Source organism: Protopterus annectens, chromosome 6.part0 (genome assembly GCF_019279795.1).
Source record: "Protopterus annectens isolate FY-2018-M chromosome 6.part0, PAN1.0, whole genome shotgun sequence".
Lineage (NCBI taxonomy): Eukaryota > Metazoa > Chordata > Ceratodontiformes > Protopteridae > Protopterus > Protopterus annectens.
In genome coordinates, this window is record NC_056737.1 from 1,510,972,387 (window position 1) to 1,510,995,183 (window position 22,797).

Here is a 22,797-nt window from a genome sequence, read left to right on the forward strand (position 1 = left end):
CTCCAGAGGCTGGTAGATCCTATCTTAGCAGGAGCAGGAGGGTTGGCCTTGCTTACATGGATGATATTGCTATCTACAGCCATTCCTGGCAAGAGCACCTTCAGCATGTCAGGGAGGTGCTGGGCAGACTACAGCGGGCAGAGTTGACCATTAAGCTGAGCAAATGTCAGGTGGGTATGGCAGAGGTCTCCTACCTAGGACATAGAGTGGGGAGTGGTAAGATAAGGCCAGAATCTGCCAAAGTGGAAGCCATTCAGGCATGGCCTGCACCTGTGACCAAAAAGCAGGTGATGGCATTCTTAGGAACAGCTGGGTACTGCAGAAAGTTTGTTCCCAATTACAGTACCATAGCTGCTCCCCTCACAGACCTGACAAGAAAGCACAGGCCAGATAAGGTAGTGTGGACCCCAGCATGTGAGCAGGTATTTCAGAAGTTTAAGGAAGCTTTGGGAGGACCCCCCTGTGTTAGCCAGTCCAGACTATAGCAAAGAATTTGTTGTGTAGGTGGATGCTTCAAACTATGGGGTGGGGGCTGTACTTAGCCAGACTTCTTCACAGGGAGAAGAGCACCCAGTGGTTTATCTCAGTCATAGGCTCCAACCCAGGGAGGACTGCTATGCAGCAGTAGAAAAGGAATGTCTAGCCATAGTGTGGGCACTACAAAAATGTCTGCTTTATCTGTATGGAAGAAAATTCACCGTGATGACAGATCACTAACCTCTAACATGGTTAAACAGAGCCTGTCAGCAAAATACCAAGTTGCTAAGATGGAGCCTGGGGTTGCAAGCATATATGTCAGTGCAGCACCGCAGTGGGAGTAGCAATGCCAATGCAGATGGGCTCTCAAGACAGGGAATGGGGTGAGGTACACCCAGATAGACCTGAAACTCTCAAGTGATGTTTCTCAAGGGAAACTTGAAAAACTTGCTAGAGTTCACCGGGGGGGGGGTGTGTGAAGATTGGAGGAAGATGGGTGAAGGCTGCCAGCCTAGACAAATAGAATTTGATACATAATTCTATCAATTGTATAAATAAATGTAAAATACATGGTTGTGTTTTTAAATGAAAGAAAACACTGTAAAATGTGAACTTCAAGATTTTTGTAACATTGCCATCTGCTGTAAGGAAAACCAAGCCAAGCATTTTAAATGTGTCTTTTGAAGTTGAAAAGATCTTATGAATATCTTTGATGTTTTACAAGTCGGCTCCAGTTAGTCTGGATGAAGGTTTCAGGCCCATTGTTTTAAGGTTAAAGTTAAGGGCCAGAATTTACATGTGAAAGGTGCTTTATTGCTCTGGTTTCTGCTAGAGTGTATATGTGAAATGACTTTTATTGTTGTAGTCTCCTGAGCAGGTGTTAGCTTGCTAAATAGTGCAGTTTGTGGCCTGGGAACTCCAGACTAAGTGTCAAAATTATGTAATTTGGGAGGACCTTAGAGAGCTGTTGGTTAGTGTTTAAAAACTATTGTTGAGTGAGAGAAAGAGGAGCATTTTGATCTTGGACATCTAACCCAGCACTGTTTATGCTTTATGTATGTAAGTAGGATTATAGTACTGTGTTTTCTCTTAAGATTAGCTAAAGCTTAGAAAGTTAGATTACGTGTTTTTCTTTAAAATCAGACCTGTCCTACTATATTATTTTAAGTTTCTTTGTGATCTCTGAACTCTTAGATATCTCTGTGGTATAGTAGCAGTGTCTTGTGTTTTAATTATTTATTATTAAATATTTAAAAAACATTTACCAGTGGCTGGTTTGTATAGAGAAGTAGGCTCTAGAGTACATTGCATATTTATAGAGTTCATTGTAATAGGCCAGTCTACTAAGCCTTAGACTGAATAGTCACATTACCAATTGGATAATAATATTGCACAGTAAAATTGGACACCCTTTCAATGGCCTTTGGGTAGATGATAATTATATTAAGCTCGTGGTGGCAGTAATTACTACCGTATAGTCTGGGTAAAGGGGCACAGCTGGAGAATCTGTGTCAGCCTTTCCCAGGAGTGTCTGTGAAGTTGTATAAATACTTATCTCAAAGTGTGGGTGTGTGTCAGCTACCTGTGCAGGGACACTAAGCACTGGTTGGACAGAGTGGGTACTGGAGGTTTTAGCTTGCCCAGCTAGGCTGAGAACTGGAACCTATAGCTGTGCCAGTGGGGAGTCTTATTGGGGACCTGGTGAGCAAGTGAGCAACTAGCCCCATACTGACTGTGATCTCTGTGTGCACTTAAGTGAAATTGTACTTTACTGTGTGTTTTAGTTATCCTTTCCTCTTCTAGGAGTAGCCCTCCCTGGTGTCAGTGGTGAGGATTGAGGCTCCTTGATTGCTGGGCCAGGGCACGGGCATCACGCAAGCACCTTGAATTGATAGGTTATGAAGCCGTTACATATGATTATTCCAGATCAGTAGTTCAGTTACATTTGTCTTTGTATTTAAAATTGGATAGCCTATTACAATCCTTTTTAAATCTACAATTTTTAGAGATGCATAAGTGATGACTCTTTGTACCACTTCTTCTTATGATGTCAGCCTTTGTCATTTTTCTGTCACATTTGTTCATCTGGCTTAGAATGAGGACTAATTCTGGTTTGTTTTGTGACAAAGGGGGCATGATCCATACATACATAATACTATCATTTAAAATTTCTACATTTTAGCATTAAAACAGTTGCACTCCTTATTTACTCAGATCCCTACATACCTCTGACTATCATTGCTGGACTTTATCGCCTTGCACAGTTTAAAACAATGGTAGTATAACTTTGGACACTTAACTCTACAAGTTTGGTCTTGTAAAATACCAACTTCACAGCCTGCAGTAGTTTGTAGATGAAACATACTCGCATCCTTGTTGTGCAATTTATCACATTATATTTAATTTTATATCAAGGTTATATGCTGTCAGAATGTTATGGAAAATTAACTAAATTATTATGTTACTTTTACCTGTCTGTGTTGTAATCTTGAAACAATGTTTGTTTTTTTTAATTAAACCTTTTGCTTCTCATTGATGTCTTTTTAAGTAACTGAGCATACCTCTGCAGTACCATATGACTTTAAACTTTCTATTTATTTATGTATTGATTGATTGATTGATTAATTAATTTATTTTTTAATGTGCAACCATGTCCATCTAATCTTGTCATTCTTTGGTGCATCTCTTATATCATGTAATGCTTGCCTTCATCAGTCCATTAGCTAATTATTAACATTCTGACAGCCTCGGAATCACCAATAATTGTACGACCACCTCTAGTTTCGTAAAAGAATATATTTATTCCACAATAACGAATATAACCACAAGTGTTGTACACACTTAAAAGTTAAGTGCTTTCACTCACAGCACAGTGGGCTTCATCAGAACATGGTAGTTACACTGAATTCAACCCATATTTAAAAACTGGCGCCAAATTGCAGCTGATATTAAGCTTTTAAACTTTTAAACTTTTAAAGCGGTACCTACATAATTCTCGGCTAGAGCTAGACAGCTGGTGCCGACAATTATGTAGGTACCGCTTTAAAAGTTTAAACGCTTAATATTAGCTGTAATTTGGCACCAGTTTTTAAATATAAGTTGAATTCAGTGTAACTACCATGTTCTAATGAAGCCCACTGTGCTGTGGGTGAAAGCGCTTAACTTTTAAGTGTGTACAACACTTGTGGTTTTATTCGTTATTGTGGAATAAATATATTCTTTTACGAAACTAGAGGTGGTCGTACACTTATTGGTGATTCCGAGGCTGTCAGAACATTTGCTGGTTATCTTTTCGTTTACATTTAATTATTAACATTCCTATTTTCCTTGAAAAACAATTGATGTCAGGCAGAAGGATAATGAGGTCTTCTGGTCTTTTCCATGGCAAAATTAAACTTTTAAACATACATGTAAAACTGTTAAATTAACTCAGGGGGTACCAACACCACCTGTTCACAAAATCTAGTCCAAGCTTACAAATCGTACGATAGCACTAGCCATACATATGCATACTAGGGCATACACAGCTGAAAAGAATAAGCTGGTTACAGAAGATAGCAAGAGAATTAAGCTCACCCAAAGAATAGACAAGAATTCCTTGAGCTATTTTTTGACTATTAATTTTACAAAATCTGTTACACATTCAGCACTGTCTACAACTAAACATGATGTTCTGAAAACAAGTAGCAATTGTGCGTTCTTAATCCCAATTTTTTATCTCATAACTCTTGATACAGCCTGTTAATAAAAGTTCTATATTTTTGTCTTTAACCCTGAAAAATGAACTCATTGTATTTGCTGTCTATTTTTGTTTCAGTAAAGAGAATTTATTAATTGTAAAGTATATTAAACCCTTTGTACAAGAGTGCAGTACTGAATGCATGTTTATTCTTTTTCTTTTGCATGGATACCTGTTCTTGTAAATGGGCCCTGATCAATGGATTTGAAAAAAAAATGGCAGTGTTCAAAATGCTGACAAATATGAAACCAGCACAAATATTGTAGCCATGAGTCATATGTTCAATGTTTTGACTATTTTGCCATAAAGAACAACAGGTTGATAAAGATTCAGCTGGATGAAAAAAAAAAGATCAATGCTTCCACCTAAAAAAATCCAAAAAGAGATTTAAGGAAGCCTTTTCACACAGCTCCTCACTTGTAGGGAGATTTCACCACCCTGGTATAGATATAGATATAGATGTAGATACAGATATAGGTATTGATCAATTTCACAGTTGCACAAACAGAAGGAAAAGAGAAAAGAGCACACAAAGGGCCAGATTCATGAATGGCTAAATTCCATCCAGGAACAGTATAGCAGCTCCCGCACGCAATACTGGCGTTGTGTGATCCAGGATAGGGCCGTTTTCACATGCATGAGCAGCCCTATACTGTTCCTGCACGGAATTCCATTCAGTATACAAATTACCTCATTTGCTGGTGAAAACCATGCAAATGAGGTGATTTTTCAGTCCAGCAAGCTGAACGGATTCCATATAGGAACAGTGTCAGTGCAAAAATGTATTCGGCTAGTAGACGAATACATTTTTGCATCTGACAAAATGGAGGCATGACAGCTCATGAAAAGCATGTTTTATGTAGAACAGACAAACCAATGGCCAAATATAAGGCCATTAGCATGAAAAGCCACATAATTTTTTTAAAAATCAAACTTTTATTTTTTTTGGCTGATCTTGGCCATTTAAGCTAAGGACAGTGGTGCGCAAACACAGGGGTACCAAAAATTAGAAAAAGGAAAAAAACTGCCATTTAACAGAAATATGCATTCTGCCATTATAGTCAATGGCAGGCAGAATGTAAACAAGACAAAGGAGCACTGGTTGCCAAGGGGAAAGGGTGTGCTTGGGAATTGTAACTATAAACCTGCACACCGGGGTATGCAAATGAAGGGACCTATACTGAATCACAGATTTCTACCTAGTAGAAGCCTGCACCTAATCATGCAGGTGCAGGAATAGGGAGCCATGTAGGCAGGACAAGAGGATGACTTCATTAGGGAGTGTCTCATGCTTGGTGTTAACTTACTGGAGCCTGGTGGCCCGTGTTTGCTCTTAGCTAAGCAGAGCTAAGGAAGGGGGTGTGTATCATATTGTTTAGCACTGTTTTCCCTGATTAAAGAGGTGTGCATGCCATGCAGAGGGTTTTAAACAAAAAAAAAAGAAAAACAGGAAATAGCATCTCAGTTCACATGTGAGCACTGGCTATGTGTGGCATGCCTCGAGGCTTAAATGGGAAGGCAATGGGAAGGAAAAACAGCAGTAGGAAGGCAATCAAGGAGAAGTAGCATAGCTGGCAGGTGAAATCTATTAGAATCAGCCAATTACACAGGCAGCAGCCCAGCCCAGCACACTACTATAAACTATGCAAACACCTTTCACTCTGTTTTTTCCCACAAACTCTACACCACCGATGTAAATAGATAGGGAAATTTTACCTGACAAAACTAACAAAATGATAGGGGCTGCTGTCACTCTCATACATCAATATGTACAACAGGCTGAGGGTGGTGAGCATGTGAATGCTGACGGCCATCCCACAGTGAGGAGGAGGAGAAGAGTGCACAGACCCAGGGTAACCTACCAGGGCCTACATGAGCTGGAGATAGTGGAGCACTATAGGATGGACCGGGACATTCTACAGCAAATTGTTGAGCTGTGTCGGCCCCGCCTCACACACAGAACCAACAGAGGGGAACCCATCCCATTGAATAACAAGGTATGTGTAGGCCTAAGAATACTAGCCACAGATACCTTCCAAAGGAAACTGGGGATGTCATGGGGATCTCACAGGCATCAGCATCCAGGGTACTCCACCAGTTCCTGGATGCCATGTCAGCACATGCCGGTGAGCACATATATTTCCCCATCACCCATGAGGTGTTGACCAGCAGTACGCATCTCTTCCACCAAATAGCAGAATACCCTTAGGAAGTGGATGCTATAGACTGCACGCACATACACATCAAAGCACCACCTGGTGAACGGGGTAGGGTCTACATAAACCGCAAGGGCTTCCCCTTTATTAACTGCCAGGTCATGCACAATGCCCAGGACATTATCTTGAATGTGTGTGCTGAAAGTCCTGGAAGATATCACAGCTCCTATATCTGGCATATGACACAGCTGTACCAGTCATTTCCAGTGGGGTCATCCCATATGGCCACCTAGTGGAGGATGCTGGCTACGCACTGGAGCCGTGGCTGATGACACCCCTCAGAAATGCACACACACCTGAACAAGAACTCCATAATGAGGCACACCCACAAACCGGTATCATAATAGAGCATGTGTTTGGGATGCTCAAGTCACAGTTCCACTGCCTGGACATATCCGGTGGAGTCTTGCAGTATTCTTCAGCTACATGTACACAAATGTTCATAGTATGTGCCATGCTACACAATATGATCCTGTGGAAACAGCTCCAGCAGGAACAGCATGGGGTAAGGCCACAAAGCCCCCTACCATTGCCAAGGCCACCACAGGCACAGAGGGACTTGGAGGAGGAACCACCTGAGCCTGCCCATGTAGGCAGAAGGAAGCGTGCCCAGTATGCCCAGGCCTTGGCAAAGAGGCAACGCATAGCACATACACTGACATGGTAGGGACCCAGAGAATGACACTTCTCTCTGACTCGCACATACAGTAAAAGGGATGTCAAACATCACACTACCTGTGCTTTACCATGTATATGGAGTGTACTATGTGCATCCGACATAGTCAGCCCTCCAGCACAATCCTCAATACTGGCCCAGCCACAAGGTAAGTCACTCTTTCTATCAATTACTGAATGGAGTAGTATGTTCTGATAGTTGTATCTATGGAATGGATGCAAGCATGCAAGGGAATCGGGTGGCTGAATGGGATGGCAGAAGATACTGGACACCTATATGGACAGCACGAAATCCATAACAAATACTGGAGTCAACACACTAGGCAGTACTAGACAAGGTGACAAATCCCACTGCAGTATATGTGGTGGCCCAAATGTGTGTCCATAGGCCACACACATGCATGTCAGTGAGGCTCACATACCCACCACCAGCTTCAGCCAGCAGGACAGGTGTAGATGACCATAAAGAAAGGCTGGGATAAGGCTTCCCCTCCAATTGATGTCAATGGTAAACAGCCCCCTTCCAGACCTACACAGACAGACTGCAACAGGTCTGGCAGTTGTATGTCAGTTCTGAAGGGTAAGAAGTCTGAAACTGAAATGTAGGTCAATAAAACCTAAGATCTGTACTCCACTGATATGCCTCCAGTCTGCATGATAGGTCAGAATACAAAATGATGTGGAAGCCAACAGAGTACCTGATGTACAGTCATAGCACAGTTTACAGTTGTCAGGTGTGACCCCCCCCCCACAGTCCTATGTAGAAATGCAGTAACATGTAAGTGGGAGGAGTAGTATCAGTGTACCACAGATTACCCGAGCTGGCCCAATCTACAGGATAGATTGTTCCATGTGTACAATATGCAGGGGTCTGTGTGTTAGGTTGTTGTGTGTTCAATATTGTTTGGAAGTAGTCAGCATGTAGGCATGGAGGGTTGTGTTTTGGTGGCCTATGGCCAGTACTGTAGTTGACAGGGCCATGTTCCGACAACTGCAGTGCCAAACACAATGCTTCTCAGCAATACCCATGTCAGCAGTCGCCCATACTCACTGTCCAGATGTCAATATCTGTCATCATCTGAAATATGGACATGCCATGAATGTGGGCCCATACATACACACAGTACACAGGTGGAAGAACCCTAGACAGAGTGCATAAAAGTTAACTGTCAGCTGCACACAACATTGGAATTGTACAGACAGGTTAGCGGCACATTAGTTGTCTGTGTAGTATGGAATACTGATGTAGTCTGGCCAATAACTAGCAGACTACAAAAGCCACAGTTATGAAGTAATGCGAGACTGCCTAGGTCCCTGCCAAGGCAGCATAAGGGGAATGTCCCAGGTATATCTGTGAGTCAGCTGTAAGTAGCTTCCATATCACACATGCACTCAGCTCACCCAACCATCAGCCACAGGTGTATCACAGGTCATATCTTTGCTATTGGGAATGAGCACAGTATGACCCCCACTTCTGCATGGGAATACCCACAGAATGCAGCATGCTGAAGAGCTGTCCTATGCAGGTGTGTTCTTAGGTGTAAGCAGCACCCTGAATGCATCCAGACCAGTGGATCAATATGGACAGGAACTATTGCCATTAACACCTTCCACACTTACCTTGTCACCCCAGGGGAATCCACTGGCTCGCAGCCTGGGAATGTAGGCATGACAGAATGCAGTGACCTGCTACAGATAGCCTGAATCACTAACAAATGGCCTACAGTCCTCTGTCAAAGGCTTGTGTCTCACCCCTACCTAACACAGTCAACAAAACACAAATGCAAGGCCATGTTTACAAATCCCAGTAGCATGCCCCCCATGTTCCACTGCATGAACTGTGGACCACTCCATAAATGCCATTGGGGTGAAGGGTCAACTATAGGGATACTTCTCAGATATTGCTCGCATAATGTTAGGAAGAGGATAGAATAACAGAGTGGGGGGTGTAGATGTATGGACGTCATGGAGTGTGTGAAGTCTGAAACTCTGATGTGTGCCCACACTACCCCTGCCTGCAAACCCAGTAATTGGTGGCTCCAAACTCATACACCACAATGTGAAGGGGAACTGTCCAGATATATGAGCCCTGCCTCTGGGTAATCTGGGTGAATCTGTACACCTGAGAGGTATGGCCACAGCAAGATATGGCCATTCTAAGTCGATATATGTACAAGAAGGTGGATCCTCAGACAACATAGTACCAAGGTGCTGAACCATTTACACAGAACCCATCAGCAAGTGTCTGTAGCTACCCCTCCACAATGGCAGGAGTGTGCAAGAATGTGTAGGCTGTGGACCACAATACTGGACTCAGCTTCATTCATCTGGTATTTCCCAATAAATAACTGTGAGCAAATAATTATATCTGTCAGTAGTTGATGACATAATACATCACGGTGTAAAACAGTACATATGTCTGAATATCTCTGCTAACACCAACCATGTAACACAAGCAGCAAAGACAGCAATAGTTACAGTATCTCCCTATCTGTCACCTATTGTGACTCCATATTGTCAACCTATCTACAGATATCCTGCAGAAACAGGTTGCTAGCTGTATGTGTAGAACACCAATCCCTGGACTGGAGTACAACCCTACCTGGAATGGATTCATACACTCAATACAGAAGGTCATACTCGGCATGGTCCAACACTTAGAGAATATCTGACACAGTGGACTATACATATCTGTCATTCACAGATGTCTGTGCACACACACCAAATTGTACACCATTCATGCTTCACACACACATTGGATAGGAATACTCATACATATCCAAGGCTAACACACTATAATATGTCAAATATACACACACAGAGATGTGGGGAAGAGAGAGACAGACAGTGACAGAGAGAATTCCATTATGAAGCCTGTCCCACCCACTACACATCCAATTGGCCGATATCACATGATGTGCTGATTTCAATCACTGTACTCATTCCTTTTGGTAGCCCTCAACTCTATAGTGTCTGTGGTGCTTGCGAAAGCTGTGTAAGATGATAGTACAAGCCAGTATTTGTGTAGCATTTGTATACTCACTCCTGTCAAATGTAAAGTTGTGCATGACTGAGTGTGTGTGTTTCCAGATGAATGATTTATGGCCCAGTCACACACACTGCACTTCTTATTGCCCATGTTAGCACCTCTGCTGATGTCAGTCACCTTGAAATAAACCATCAGCCAAGTCTCAACCCTATAAACCTTGTGACGCTTGTGATAACTGCGTAATACTGTAATATAGCAAACTAGTTAGGTAGGAGTTCTAATTGTGGTCCTGGCAACTGTGTGTGTGGATGAATGATTTTGAGCCCATTCACACCACTACACTTCCCATTGGCCTACTTTAGCACACCTGCTGATGTCAGTCACCTTGAAATAACCCTTTGGCCAAATCTCAGCCCTATAAGCTCTGTGGCACTCTTGATAACTGCATAATATTGTAGTGTAGCAAGCTAGTTAGGTAGGAGTTCTAATCCTGGTCCTGACAACTGTAATAATGTGTGAGAGTGTGTGTGTCTTTGTTGACACCTGGTTTTGTGGTCATTCACAGTTCCTACACTTCCCTCTCCACTCCTTTAGCACTGTAGCTGATGTCACTCACCTTCAAAGATACCTTTGGACAGATTTTTAACATATGATCTCTGTGGTGCTTGCGATAACTGCATAATACCATAGCCTAGCTAGTTAGATAAGAGTTCTAATCCAGGTCCTGGCAATTGTGATACTGTTTGCACGTGAGAGTGTGTGAGAGTGTGTGTGTCTTTGTTGACACCTGATTTTGTGGTCATTCACACTTCCTACACTTCCCTCTCCTCTCCCTTAGCACTGCAGCTGATATCACTCACCTTCAAAGATACCTTTGGAGAGTTTTTTAACATATAAGCTCTGTGGTGCTTGTGATAACTACATAATACCATAGTATAGCAAACTAGTTAGGTAGGAGTTCTAATCCTGGTCCTAGCAACTGTGATACTGTTTGTGCGTCTTTGTTGACACATGATTTTGTGGTCATGCACACTTCCCTCTCCCCTCCATTAGCACTGCACTGATATCACTCACCTTCAAAGATACCTTTGGACAGCTCACCAACATATAAGCTCTGTGGCACCTGCAATAACTGTAATACTGTAGTACCAATACATAGCTAGGTAGAGGTTTAAAACACAATACTGGCAATAGAGTGTGTGGGGGGGTTGGGTTATTGTGTAATAACAGAATCCATTACAGGGTGGGTTTTGCTACATATTGAGGACCCATATGTCCCAATGTCACATTACAAGGCCAACAGTTGTCAAACACAGTAGAGGTTGTAGTAGACAATCCACAGCCATAAATGTATATATAGGCAACCATTATAATATCCAGATATCTCTCTCCAACCACAGATCATACACAAACATGCTTGACACTTTTTCTCATCCTTTCTTTCTTTCCCTCTGCCCCCCCCCCCGGTAGATGTGGTAAAATGCATCTGTTTTGCATAGGCAGGAGCTTGACATTAGTAGGTAATGCTCATGATCAGCTGATAGCCTGTGCATAAATTTGAGTCTTCCACCTGCTAACTGCAGATGGAATAACTGTGGTATCATTCCTATAGCCAATTGCATGGAAACACGCTCCTATAAGCAAGCACTGCAAGTGGGTGTTGGCCCTTCTCCTTCACTGTGAGCAGAACTGCATGTGGGTGCATGACAAACAGCATCACAGAGGGTAGTTGGAAATACCTCTTACAATAAACACTGTGGAGACAGGCCAACAAACTGGAGGGGGGTGTTCCAAACATGGGGACAGAATGTAAGTATTGCTGTCCTACATTTGAAGTAATGTTGGTTTAACAGGGTTTGTGTGGATATGGCTGTTCTGCATGATTTAAAGTCTGCATGACAGTGTTATATGGTTGAGAAAAATCTCACCTGTAGAGCTATCTGCAGACTGGCTAGAATTTGGAGTCTTAGATTTGGTGTGTCACTCACACATTTTCTGTCTTTATAAATGCAGTACTATACTCTGATGATTGTAGTCAGTAAATGGTAACATCCATGTGTGTTACTGACTTCATATCCCTCAGAAAAAATATGTCACAACAAACCCTGTTACACCAGCAATGTTCTCAGTTTATAACTGCAATATGTCAATATTGGCTCTGTGTTTCTGCCTCTGTCCCCCATGTCTGCCACTCTTTGTTCATATGTCATGCAGTAAGAGGTGGATATATACAGTATACCATTATTTACTGACATAATTCCTGATATCAAGCCAGTGATATATCAGACTGCTAGACATGTAATTTATAGGAGGCCTAATATTTGAGGACAAAACCTAGACATCCTGTTGTAGTTTGTACAGTAGTGAGGTCTGTGTACTTATGGTGATTGTTGACAGAGTGTCTGTATTATGTAGCAGTGTATTGTGGTAATGTTATTTGGTCTGTGCATAGACTGAGGTAGATGTCAGTGTTCTTGGTCCTGTTCTATCCGATGTTGCATGCTGCTCCAGTTTCTGATACCCTATCAGCATCTATGTTTGTAGGGCTACACTGAGATATGTCCCATACCACAGTCAGGCATCAGACTACACTGTGAATTGGGCCAGTATATGTAGGGTTAGTGTGTGTGAGTGACAAACATGATGATGACTGCTGTTCACACAGTCCATATACTGTACTATTGCTTAGGCTTACCATTATGTGACTGTGTTGAGATTGGTTGTGGGTATGCACTTCTGCACTGGTGTCTGCTACTCTGTGCTGTTACATGCCTTTAGTGCCTGCTATATTTGCAATTACATGTGTATTCACCAACAGATAAATTGAGTTAGTGTTGTGCCAGTCTGCCTGTAGTGTAGAAAGTGCTTGGTAACATGCCTAGCAGCTCAGTGTATTTACCCTAGTGTGATGTTATGTCCATATATATGTCAGATGTACTATTGCCTAGCCACCACACGTGTTGTGTATTTCTGACCAAGCAGTGGGCTGCTGTGAAGATGTATGTCACTAACTAGTGGGAAGTATGTAGCTTGGGACCTCTGCTCCTCCAGTTAAAATGTGTTAGGACAGTTAGGAGGGTGTGAATGCATCAACTGTGTGAGCTTATCTAGTCCAGACTGTGCTATATCCCCATTTTCATGGCTTTAAACATCCCCTTTGTCAGGTTTGTTCAACATTTCTTGCACTAAGGAGTTCTGTGTATACCTCCTGACTGACCAGATTGTTTCAGACTGTCCATCATTATTGCTCATATTTCTTCTGTATTCCACAGGATCATAACTGTGGTTTGTGAGGTACTTCACTATGATGATTTTATAATGTCTGTCAATAACTGATGGTGTACATGTCAGTTTCAGAAGAGCCTTATATATATATATATATATATATATATATATATATATATATATATATATATATATATATATATATGTGTGTGTGTGTGTGTGTGTGTGTGTGTGTGTGTGTGTGTGTGTATGAATATGTGTGTATATATATATATATATATATATATATATATATATATATATATATATATATATATATATCCTTTTATGTGTAAACATGAGTGTTGTATATACCTTCTCAGATGTATCCCACCATGTTAATCTGAAATGTGAAGCTAAGTGCTGCTAACGTACAGTTAAATGAATAGGTCTTACATCATGTAGGCTTCGCTTACCAGTGCGCAAATCTGCTTAGCATTTACATTCAAGCAATGCTTACACCTGCTAAGCATAGCTCAGCCTAGTAACCAGTGATCACATGCCAGTCTGTTAAAATAGCAGGGAAATGACATCTTTAATAAGTGTATTTCATTTCCTGTACATAACATGCTTCTATGTGCTGTCATTACAGTTGCAAGGGATGTTAGTATACTATATGGGACACCTGGGCATACATGGGTAGTGCCACAATCTTTTCTCATTGGATTTGTTTCATACAGGGGTAGTATCCCAGGTTATATGCTGTCACACTTGCATGTTACACCAGGTACAGTACACTGGTTAACAGAAATAGTTTAACACATATTGTATCATTACGTTAGTACTTTTAACAGTGCTTTTGTCAAGTAAGAGTAGATTGCAGATTGTAGTACTGGAACCATACACCCCTGCATGCAAAGCTGGACTCTGAGTACTGAGTATTTTGTTCTTGGTGTTTGAGCTGTATGTTTATGTGTATCTTCTGTTGGATATTGATCTGATATGTTTATATTAACTGTAGACTACTAGTTCCGACATATGGGACATTCCTTAATGTTGGCCTTGCCCCATTTCCTTGCCTGTGTGAGGGATATTACAGAGGCGCTGGCCTACAGGTTCAAATACTGTGGGTGGCAATACATCACAGTACAGGACATGTGGAGACAGCCAACCAACATGGGGGACATATACCCAGATTTGTGAACAGATTCTATGTCATCAGTGCTGTTATACACATGGTAGATTGAAAGAATGACAGGGTTTGTGTGGACATGCATTTAGTGTGTGACATCATGACTCACAGTGATATGTCTCTAACATACCTCTCCACTGGCACACTGTCCACAGACTGGCTGCATGTCTGCCTGTTGTTTTGTGTGTTCACCAGACAGTTGGTGTCCTTGGTAAATCATTTATGGACTCTGGAGAATACAGTCAGTAAATGCTCACATCTATTGGTATTACTGACATCATATTCCTCATAAATGATGTTACAACAAACCCAGTGACATCTGCAACTGCCTGACAGCAGTATGTCCAATCCACCCCTGTATCTGTGTCTCTGTTCCCACCTAGTTAGTGAGTGGGGAAAGTTATCAAAGGCTTTGGCCATATCAATGTAGTCTGTATGTGTCACCTTGCCTTCATCCATAGCTCAGGTGACTGACACCAAGAAGTTGACCTGATGGAATGAGCAGGTATGACCTACCCTTCACAAAGGTAAACTGTGTGGGATTCTGAGTCTGCAGATTCCCATATCCCTGTTGCATTAGGTGCATGATGATGCATTCCATAGCTCCACATAACAGACTTGTCAAGCAGTTGGGGCAGTATTTCCCAGGGTCTGTAATTACACCTCATTTGTGGAGAGGGGTGACTGTAGCAGTGTACAATTTAGTAGGGACAAAGCCTGATGTGAGGCTGTGCTTGAACAGGGCACACTCACTCTGTAGTTCATGTATATTCTTAGGTCCCATAGAAGCTGTATTCTTGGCCTTGGACAGTGTTTTTTTTAACCTGTGCTGCAGTAATAATGGGTGCCTGGTGGAATACTGGTATTGTGATTAGTCCTTGGAGGGGGAGTGAGGAGTAATGTTTGCACTCAAGATGCCAGCCAGTATATTAGCAGTATTTGTTGGCTCACTCTGGAGGTTCCATTGTCTAGTAGCTCAGAACAAATCTTGCTATTGCCATGGAGATTCTTCACATAACTGTATGAGACCTTGTGGTTGTCTTCACTATGTGCTCCAATTCTGTTCTCACAGCTAACTTTGTAGTATTTGATGAGGGATCTCAACCTTCAGTTAAGGCTGATAAGGGTTGATTTCCAGTCTTGGGACTTCACATTATTCTATATTGGTTCCCTCCTTCTGTTGTACAATGTCTGCAAGGCAGAGGACCACCAGATCAGCTTCCTTTTATTGGAGGTGAGGATCCTGGCTGTAGTGGGTATGGCAGTACCCATGCATGTGTGTACATGTTCATAGTGCATTGTTATTTGATTCAGCTGTCATGCACCTAGTCTCCATTTGCATGACTGCTGTGAGGTTAGCCACATCTGTTGTTATGAGGCCATATTCAGCATTGGAAAGGATTTTCATGGTGGTTACCTGTGCAGGGGGGTGTGGGAGGGCCATGGATTTCCAAAGGTGATTAATTTGTGTTCAGATATAACAAGGGGGAGTTGTCTATTGGTGTCGAGCAACAGTCAGCCATGTTAGGAAGGACCAGGTTGATGTGATGGGCATGTGCATTGGTACATGAGTAGCTTTCCCAGTTAATGTTGGGGTAGTAGAAGTCAACCAGTATGTGAGTGTTAGGTTGGACAATATCACCTTCCAGGATGCTTAGGGACATGGAGTGTGAGTTTTGGAACATGTGTGGGGACCTATAGCAGGCTACGACCTGATCCACTGTCCTACCCAATGTTAGCTATGTCTGCAGGTCCTTAACGAATATGGAAACACCACCACCTTTGGAGCTTAAGTCACAGTTCTGCAGCCAAGAGATGTGGAATGTGTAATAGGCTGGAAGTGCAGGGGTGCTTCCTGCTGCCTTTAACCAGGTCTCTGTTACAGCAAAGATGTCATAGTTCCCCATTTTAAGGAATACATTCAGTGAGTGCATTTTCAGATGTAGACGTCTAGTGTGCAGCAGCATGACCCTCAAATTGCATGTGTTTGTAGCTGTCATATATTTCTGTATATTTATGTATACATATACATATATATATATATATATATATATATATATATATATATATATATATATATATATATATATATATATATATATATATATATATATATATATATATGTGTGTGTGTGCGTGTGTGTGTGTGTGTGTGTATATATTCACCTTTCTATATATATGTATCTATGCATATATGTGGATATACATATAGATGTACATCTCTCTCTCTCTCTCTTTATATATATATATATATATATATATATATATATATATATATATATATAAATATATGTATTAGGTATAGATTTTACCACATATATGCATCTCCATACATATATACATGTTGGCAAGGAGCTCCTCCATTGCTGTAAGTGGGGCCTCTCTGGCTGACCCCCCGCCATTAGCGGTACAGTCCCTCCCCACCGCTGCAGCCCATTACCGTGCACACTGTATCAGTTCAGTTGCTCTGTGCCTGACCTGTTCGTACATGCAGCCATGGATCCCCAAGGTGTTCACTCTCTGTGTGAGGTCTTCCCAGAGGGCTGTCCTCTCCCACTGATGTTGGTGACCCTGACTGAAGAGGATGTGGTAGTGTTCCAGGATGGCTTCAGTTATGGCTGCTGTCTCCTGGACATCATAGGCTGGAAGCCTCTGCATCTCACCTGAAAGATATAAACAGGAAAAAACACATCACAGGACATCAGGCACTGTCCATAGTTCTTTACAGAGACAGCTCACTAGTAATGAGTATCAGTAGCCACAACATTACATCAAATAATACTCCAGTACTTAGCTGAATGGTATGGACATGCATAGCATTATGTGAAAGTAGGCAGTTTGCACCTGATTAATGGTGAGGGTAGGGGTGCATGTGGTGTGCATATCCTTCTACACTGATGTTGACCCAGGGGGGCTGATGTTTGTCCTAAACATGTCTGAAGCTGGTTGTCTGTAGCTAGGGTGTGTGTGTGTATGTGCTGTGGCTGACCTCTATTACAGGGTGGGTTGGATAGTTGCCTGTGAGACCACAGACATATGTGGGGATGGCCTTCCAATTGCCCTCAGTGGATGCATTCTATTTGTACTCATACTCAGCATTACATTAATGCACCTGTGACCTACTATACTCAATCAGACACAGGTTGACATGCTGCCCAGATGGTGACTGCTCCTACACACGTGGTGGTGGAATGAAGATGTACAGGGGAGTATGCAGAGAAAGGTGTTTGCAAAGGAGAAGTGGCTTTGACAGACAGATGTAGAGAGTAGACATGAGTATAAAGAGATGGGGTGCATGACAAAGAGAGTGTTGGACATGGCTATGGATGTGGAGTCTGACATACAGATGTGGAGTCTGTGGTTGTAATTAATGTTGGACAGCACGGATGGTATATAGGGCCTGTAGCTATTGGCTAGACAGAGGCACATAGCTAGGAAGGATGTTCAGCACAAAAGGGTGATAAAGGAATATGGTTGAAACATACAAGCTAGGAGTGTGTTTAGAACATATGGAAACATCACTTTGATGGCCTGTTCCATGAGGAAAATCGGGGAGGGATGGAAGGTTAATCAGGAGGTGCAACAGATTATCAAGGAGAATGTAAGGATAGCTATGAGGGGGTTTAACAGTGGAAAGGCTGTTGTTCCAGGTAACATACCTGTGGATGCCTGGAGGTGTTTCTGAGATCTGGCAGTGGTATCATTAACTGGATTGTTTATTGTAATCCTGGAAAGTGAGAGGATATGTGAGATGTTGGCGAATATGTATCTGCGCTGCTTATCTGAACAAGGGTGGTCTGCGGAGCTGTAGTAACAAGTGAAGGATAACACTGATTGGTCACAGGATGAGGTAATGGTAAAGGGTGGTGGCAGCTATGTTGAGAACATGGTGATGATTGATGATTTGCAGTATGGTTTCATGCCAGGTAAGAGGGGTACAGATGCAAATGTTGATCCACAAGTGTTGATGGAGCTCTGCACTGAGGCTGAGATGCAGCTGCATTGTGTCTATGTGCACCTACAGAAAGCATATGACATGCTGCCTGGAGAGTAGTTGTGGTAATGTATGTGTAGGTCAGGGTTGCCAAAGGAGTCTGTCAGACAACACAGGATATGTAGGAGGCTAGTGTGACAGCAGTGATTTCTGGCTTTGACAGACAGGTGGATTTAAGGTGGAGGTTGGAGTACATCAGGGGTCAGCTGTGTGTCCTTTCACATTTGCAGTGGTGAGACAGGTTGACAGACATGATTAGACAGGGGCTCCTGTTGACTGTGCAGTTTGCAGACGACATTGTGGTCTGTAATGGGATTAGGGGACAGGTTGGAGAGACTCTGGGGAGGTGGGGTCATGTTGTTGAGTGGGGAGGAATGATGGTCAGCAGGACTAAGTATGAATACATGTGTGTGAATGGGGTTGGGGATAGAGGAATGGTGACAAGGGCATACAGTTTGGAAGGTGGATAGGTCTAACTACTTGGGAACACCAGTTGAGTCATGGACAGTGCGGAGTAGAGGTGTACGAGAGAATACAGGTGGGTTGAGTGTGGTGGGGAGGTGAGTCAGGAGTTATTTGTGACAGACAGGTACCATTAAGAGTGATATGTAAAGTCTACAGGAGGGTAGTGTGACTGGCTACATTATATTGGTTGCAGACAGTGGGATTATACAGACAGGCAGGATTCAGGGCTGGACACCGCAGAGTGTGGGATGTTCACATTTGCACTGTGTGTGAGGGGGGGGGGGGTAGGATTAGACCTACAACAGCTACTTTCTCAGTTTATATCAGCAATATCTCCATCCTGGACCTGTGTTTGGGCCCCTGACAATGAGTATGTCAAACTTTGTCTACATATCATGCAGTCAGAGGCATAGAGATATGGTATATCATTACTCAGTGACGTAATTTGTAATATCATGCGGTGGTGGTGCTGCGGTAGTGTTGTCGCCTCACAGTTAGACGTTGCCCGTTTGAATCTCAGTTAGATAGTCTTTTGTATGGTGACATGCGTGAATGGGCGTTCCTTCATTGAAGGTTGTGCGTTAGGCTCGGCAAGCCAGCACGTCAAAATCTACTGCCAATCATTAGCGGACCGAAGTTCCGCTGTGGCGACCCCTAACCGGGAAAAGCCGAAAGAAACAAACAATCCCAATTAGGTATCAGACTGCCAGACATTTTAGGTGTAAGAGGCCTTATATATGATGACAAGGCCTGGACATTCTTTGGGAGTGTGTACAGTCGGGATGTCTTTGTATTTCTGGCTATTGTTGACAGACTGTCAGGATTGTGTAGCAGTGTATTGTGAATATGTTACTTCTTTGGGGGTAGATGTAAGTGTTATGTTTCCTTTTCTATCTGCCTTTGCATGAGGATCCAGCTTCTGGTGCTCTATCAAGTGTTGCATTTTTGTAGGATAAGACTGTGACATGCCCCATAACACAGTCAGGCATCATACTACACTGTTTATTTGGCCATTATATGTAGGGGTAGTGTGTGAGTATCAGACATGCTGACAGTTTGGTTCACACACTCCTTATACTGTATGCACTTTCACACTGGTGTCTGTTTCGCAGTGCTGTTACATCCCTGGAGTGCCTGGTTGTTGTGTCTTTCGGCTTTTCCCGGTTAGGGGTACGCCACAGCGGAACTCCGGTCCGCTAATGATTGGCAGTAGATTTTTTACGTGCCGAGTTGCCAGCCCTAACGCACAACCTTCAACAAAGGTACGCCCATTCATGCATGTCTCCACACAGAAGATGATCTAGCTGAGAATTGAACAGGACAACGTCTTACTGTGAGGCAACAAAGCTACCACAGCACCACCACCACAGTCCTGGAGTGCTTGGTATATTTGCAGTTACATGTGTATTCCCCCATAGCAAGATTGCTTTTTTGTTGTGTCAGTCTGCCTGTAGTTTGGATGAGTTTATATTATTTGAACAAAAACTCACTTTAGTGAAACCCATTTGAGTGACACATATTGAGCGAATGTCTCAAATATCGCAAAAGTGAACGGAGATCGCCGTAGGGATTTCTTCCCTTTACTTCAATGGAGTACGATCTCGGAGTTGGTATATTTAAGTAGCAGGGGTGTGGGGGGTGCAGGGGGGCTTGGCCCCTTGCATAAAACAGTTAGTGATAGTTTTTGTGTGTTAGGTTTTTTATTTTTGTTCTTTGATATTTGAGACATTCTTTTAATATGTGTCGCTCAAACGGGTTTCGCTGAAGTGAGTTTTCATTCAAATAATATACACCCAGTTTCGATAATGCTTGGTGACATGAACAGCAGCTCACTGTATTTTCCCTAATGTGATGTTATGTCCAGATATTTGGCAGATGTGTTCTGTTGCCTGGCCCACATAAGCATTGTGTATTTCTGACACATCAGTGGGGGGATGTGAAGATTTACATGACTAACTCCTGGGAAGTCATTGGGTTTGGACTTGTGCTGTTCCACTCAATAGATGCATATCTACACCAGTATGTCACATATGTCCACATTTTCATGGCTACCCCCTTTGCCAGGCTTGGTTATGCTTTCTTGCACTAAGCTGTTCTAAGCATACCTGTCACAGGCCAAATTGTTCCAGACTGTCTAAGTTTATTGCCCATATTTCTGATCTGTTGAACATTCCTTCCTGTGGTGAATCACTGTCATCATGTGGGGATGTCTGTCAGTATATAATGACATACATTATAGTTTCATAACTGACATCCTTCCGAACATGTATGCTGACACATACCCTGTTCCTGTAGCGACATTCTACATTTATACCTGCAGGATGTACATAGTGTCCCTAGTGTTGGTCCATTGTCCCCATCTTTTTTCACCCTTTGTCCAGATCTCTTGCATTTACGGGAGGGGAGGTATGGTGCTGGGTATAACTGCAGTACATGTTATGCAAAGATATGTGTGTGTGTGTGTGTGTGCATCTATATATATATATATATCTATCTATATATATATATATATATATATATATATATATATATATATATATATATGTATATTTATATACACACACACACATATATATATATATATATATATAGGGTCTACTTTAGAACAGCGGACTATCAGATGATCAAACACTGTTAGAGCGAACACAACATGTCGAACCAGCACAACAGCTAACGGCCGGAACAGCAAATTTTTTTCCCAGGGAAAGAAATCGCTGGGCCGGCCATCTGGGTTGTGCCGTTTCCTCCACTGTAGTGCGATCTCAGAGTTGGTATATTTAAGTAGGGGGGATGTGGGTGGTGCAGCCCCCACATGGGGGGTGTGGGGGTTGAAGCCCCTCACTTTATTTAGTGCTTAGTGTTTTTTTTTTGTTTTTTTTTTTGGGAACAGTGATTTTTTTTCACTGGGAAAAAAAACCACTGTTCTGGTTGTTCGCTGTTTTGGATTTTAGGGGTCGGTATAACAACGTTCGATCATCTGATAGTTCATTGTAATAATACAAACCCTATAAATATATATATATATATATATATATATATATATATATATATATATATGTGTGTGTGTGTGTGTGTGTGTGTGTGTGTATAAATGCATATATATCTATATATGTATATGTGTATGTATATGTATGTATGTCTGTATATATATATATATATATATATATATATATATATATATATATATATATATGTACCTAGATCTTCTTCTTTCGGCTTTTCCCAGTTCGGGGCCGCCACAGCAGATCACCTGTCTGCTCATGATTGGCAGTGGAGTTTTACAGTGTCAAGTTGCCAGCCCGGCGCCCAACCTTCCACAGAAGGCACACACACACACACGCACTCACACCTAGGGCCAATTTAGAGTGTCCAATCCACCTGCAGCATGTCTTTGGGATGTGTGAGGAAACCGGAGCACCAGGAGGAAATCCATGCGACCACAGGGATATTTATATATATGTACCTATATATATATATATATATATATATATATATATATATATATATTTTTTTTTTTTTAATTTAACATTTGTTGACCGGGAAAGTCCGACTAGGTTCCACAGATCCTGTTTTCAGTGGAGGCCCAGGGAGAAATGTTCCAGAATATATATATATATATATATATATATATATATATATATATATATATATACTATATAATATATATATGTATATACTATGTTAATATATATTTATCCTTAGTGATGAGCAAAGCAGCACGCTTCAAAACAAAGCACAAATCCAAAAAGAAACGATGGCAGAATAGCATAAAAACGAAGTTTAATTCACGAAGTAAAATCCACAAGATAAAATCCAATAAAACACACGAAAACACGCTGTAATTAC